This window comes from Phalaenopsis equestris, unplaced genomic scaffold (genome assembly GCF_001263595.1).
Source record: "Phalaenopsis equestris unplaced genomic scaffold, ASM126359v1 Scaffold000255, whole genome shotgun sequence".
In the NCBI taxonomy this organism is placed as follows: Eukaryota; Viridiplantae; Streptophyta; class Magnoliopsida; order Asparagales; family Orchidaceae; genus Phalaenopsis; species Phalaenopsis equestris.
In genome coordinates this window covers 928600-933140 of record NW_018164697.1, presented here as the reverse complement: position 1 = coordinate 933140, position 4541 = coordinate 928600, and the positions used below count along the sequence as shown (strand labels likewise).

The window sequence follows — 4541 nt, the reverse complement described above, 5'->3', positions numbered from 1 at the left end:
GTATTTCAACCCATAATAAAAGAATTTGAGCACTTAAGAGTTTGTTTGGGCAGCTGCAGTTTATTGAAAAACGGCAGTGAAACTGCTAAACAGTAATCTGATGCTCAAAATATTGCGGTGGCGGAAACGCAGGTTTTAGGGGGGCAGCTTTTTGAAAAAACCGTCAAAACGCAGTTTACCCAAACAGACAAAACTGTAGTGCGCCCCAAACGGACCGCCACCGCATTGCCGCCCCAAACAAACCCTAAATCGATATTTTTATTAAAATTGGGATTAAAATACCTCCCTCAAAAAGAATCAAGGACCATTTTGACAGTTTTCTCTTTATATATCTAACATGCGACCTTCAATATATATATTCATAGCACTCAAATCTTTAACATTACATCAAAAATACTACTTTACTAACTCTTTAAAAATCAAATGCGTTGTTTTACGCAAAGCTTTATAGCACCAAGATGTTATAAATGTAAATATCAAACTTTAGTGGTTAGATATCTAAATCCATAAGAATTGAGTGGTGCATATGTGAATTTCCCGTGGTTAGATATCTAGATCCATAAGAATTGAGTGGTGCATATGTGAATTTCCCCATTAATAAATATCTTCCAATCACTATCTAATTCGTCCATTTTCTATCAAGAAAAGGCAATAGGCAAATAATACTGAGATAGCAACCCGAGTTCACAATTTTATTTTCAGATAGCTGTTACATTTTTTTTATTATTATCATTGTAACCTTTTTGCTTTTGTTTTTGAAATTTGACTGTGATGAGATTGTGACTTTTTTTAATTTTTAAAAACTGCTTCCTAATATTTTTTAAAATGAAAAAAAACTTAGAAGATCTGCAATAAATTTAAAGAAAAAAAAAAGAAATTTTACATGCATACCACACAATTTTAATGCATTTACATATATCACACCTGAAGTTTGATAATTTATATTAATAACACTGTTATTAAAAACCAATTCGTGTAAAGGTGTAATTCAGTTTTAAAATGTTAATGATAGTAGTAGTTTTGGCGTGATGCCAAAGATTTGAGTGATATGTATGTAAATATGAAATGTTTAGACGTTAGACATGTAAATCTATGAGAATTGTGGGGTATGTAAGTAAATGCTCCAAAAAAAACTGCAGCATCCCCTCACCACCCCCCCAAAACATACAGTCGGAAACAATATACCATTATGCAGTATAAATACTTCATAGAACGGCAAGACTCAAAAACACAAACAATCATTAATAGTAAAAATTGGATCTCAGAAGTCTACAAAATGCAAATATAACATAAGAAAATTTAGGAACATTTACATGCATACCACTTAATTCCTATATATTTACATCTTAGGAACATTTACATGCATACCACTTGATTCCTATATATTTACATATCTTACATTATACTTCCATTTTAACATATATGATACCTTATCTATGCATGAAAAGGTGCATTTCACTTTTTAAAAGTTAAAATAGTGGTATTTTTTATGTGAAATGAAAGATTTATGCGGTCAAAATGTAAATACATAATAAATGGGTGGTATATATGTAAATCCCCCTAAAATTTACTAAAAAGGGGAAAGAAATGCAACAAATACTCATAAAAATCAAACCTGTCAATGCTATTTCGCGGTTTGTCTGGCTGATCCATACTGCTCCTCCCCCTCTCCGGCCGATCACCATTCCTTCCAGATTTCTCTCTCCTATCAACACTGTCTCTCGATCTCTCTCTAAGCTCTGTACTTTGCCTGGGTTTCTCTACCTCAATTCCAGGCATAAATTTCTCTCTCCGGTCTGTACTCCTCCTGTTAGGCTCCAATTGATCAGAACTAATTCTGGGTGGATCCAATAGAGCTGAAGTATCTGTAGATTCATTTCTAACAGTACGCGTTTTTTCAACGGCAGAAATGAACTTCTTAAGATGTCTGATGTACTCTGGATAAAGCTCCAAATTACAATGGCGCCCTCCCTTTATCCAAAGAGGCTCATATTTCTCCTTACAAAGCTCCCATAGGCGTTTTCCGTGAGACCAATCCACCACCTCATCAGCAGTACCCTGAAAGATATAAAATAAAAGGGAAATTTACATACCTACCACAGTTCTTATGGATTTACATATCTGACACTTAAAGTTTGATATTTACACTTATAATAGCTTGGCACGATAAAACTATGCAACACAAAAGTGCATTCGACTATTAAGAAGTTGGTAAAAATGGCAATTTCTATGTGATGTTAAAGATTTGAGTGTCATGAATGTAAATATTAAAGTTTAAGTCTTACATATGTAAATATATTGAAATATATGCAAAAGCCCCAAAATAAATAGAGCTCCTTCAAATGCTTTGTTGATAGGTAACAAATGATGAGAAAGAAAAACATGAGCTCTTGCATTGATGATTTCAACTTGGGCTTGTTGACCAAGTTACAAAATTTAGAAATTACTCATTATTATTTCGACTTCTATGCCAAAATATGTTTGGGTAAATAAGACGAAGGTGAAGTTGAACCAGACAGAACGCTGGTCAAAATGAGTTTTTAACACAAAGGCTTGACTATGGGGTCGGGACGAACAATAAGTACTTCTAATCCAACATAATTTTCAACTATTCAATGTGGGACTGACAAAGTATTATCGCTTACTTTAACAATCTCCCTGGCACACAACAGATCTACAAATCAGTCATCACTCCCCTCAGAGAGAAGTTTTATAGCATCATTAAATATCATGCACAAATAGCCCACTCAAGAGTCGCCATTTTTGAAATTTGTTCCCCAATGATAAAAGAGGCCAAGACTCATGAGAGTCACAAAATATATGAAGTACGCAATAGCAATTGAACCATGGGCTCTATTACCATTTATTAAGGCGAGAATATAAAGTTAATACCTCCTATATACAAGGTAAAAGTTGAAACCCCAACACATTTTTCAACTTATCCAATATGGAACCAAGACTAATATTATCACATGCTTTATAAGACATCAAATATTATTATTTTCCTATAGAGAAAGAAGGTTTCAGCTATCCTCAAGCTCACCAAATCAATAGGATATATCCAAACCTTCATGCAACATTTGAAATCTCAAAAGACGCCAAAGCATAAGACGTTGATCACTGTATTAGTTTCTATAAACCGGTAGAATTTGAGATTATTCTAATCACAGTTTAGAACTTTCCGTGCACAAACTATTTAGTGCCAGCTAGGCAAAAGTAGCCCATAACCATCCACTAATAATCACCACAATTGATGAACATTTCTAACCTAAGATCATAGCCCATCACCCACAACGACAACGACAACAAGCCGCTATCATGAATCTTTTTTCTCCATTGTGTTCTATTGAGTGTCATATTCTCATTTAATTCTAACAAAATAAAGATCATTTTTTACACAATATGCCCAAATCTATTTAGGTCTACCTTTGCCTTCTTAACATAAGTCAAATCTAAAATATTTACTCTCCTAATCGGTTCATCAGATGGTCGACGTTTAATGTGACCAAACCATCTAAGACGACTATCTCTATCTCTAATATTGGCCCTTGGAGCTATACCAACCCTTTCACGGATACATTCATTTCGCATTTTGTCTCTAAGTGTCAAGCCACCCATCCACCTAAGCATTCTCATCTCAACAACAATTAGCTTAGTTTTATGCTTCTCTTTTAAAGGCCAAAATTATGTGCCATAAACCATTGAAGGCCTCACCACCATCTTATAAATTTTTCATTAAGACTAAACAGTACTTTACTATCACTCAATGCATTTTTCGACTTCAACCAACCAACTTGAATTCTATTAATAACATCCATCACCCAATCACTATTCACTCTAAATTAGTAATAGTCTTCTTTTCCTAAATCTAAATAGCAGCCAATAAAATAAACATCATAGAGCCTATAGTCTAGCCTTATTAAAAAATTTCTCTTCATATCAAAATGTATAAATAACAGTTAGAGCTTGCGCCTACGAAAAACCTCAACCAAATCATAAAGTTCTCACAAACAAACAAAAATTAAGAGTTGTCCTTATCTAAAATTTTAAATCTTTTGTTCTAAATGATAATAAAAAAAACTTGCATAAATCAATAAAGCTAGGTGACGTTGGGGCTATCTTGAGCCGATTCAGCTAGGGATGCAGGGGGGCCAGCCGACCCAGTTGGCTAAGTTAGGGCAGCCGTCCAAGGGAAGGGTCCACCCCCCTCTCATATTTAGCTACTATTCTATATACATCATTCTCATTGTTTAGGATTCAATTTTTAGTTTTAGATTTTTCTGTCATTTGCGTCTTTTCCCTTGCTAGAGTTGTATACGGGACAGTTGGAGTTCCGACAATATCGTGCTCCTAGGTGGTGTTTATCTCCCACATATTTCCTAGCTTCTTCCCTTCATCTTCTTGTCTCCATCCTTCCTGTGCACCACCTGATCACTGCAGCCATCTTCGCATTGTAGAGATTGATGATGGAACAACAACAACAACAACAACAACAAAGCCTTAAGGGTCGGCTACATGAATCCTTTTTCTCCATTGCATCC

The 4541-nt window shown here is 34.7% G+C and overlaps 1 pseudogene; it reads right to left on the bottom strand.

Annotated features, from left to right (window-relative positions):
- LOC110024370 overlaps positions 1–4541 on the bottom strand; it is a 50503-nt pseudogene that overhangs the window by 1262 nt on the left and 44700 nt on the right.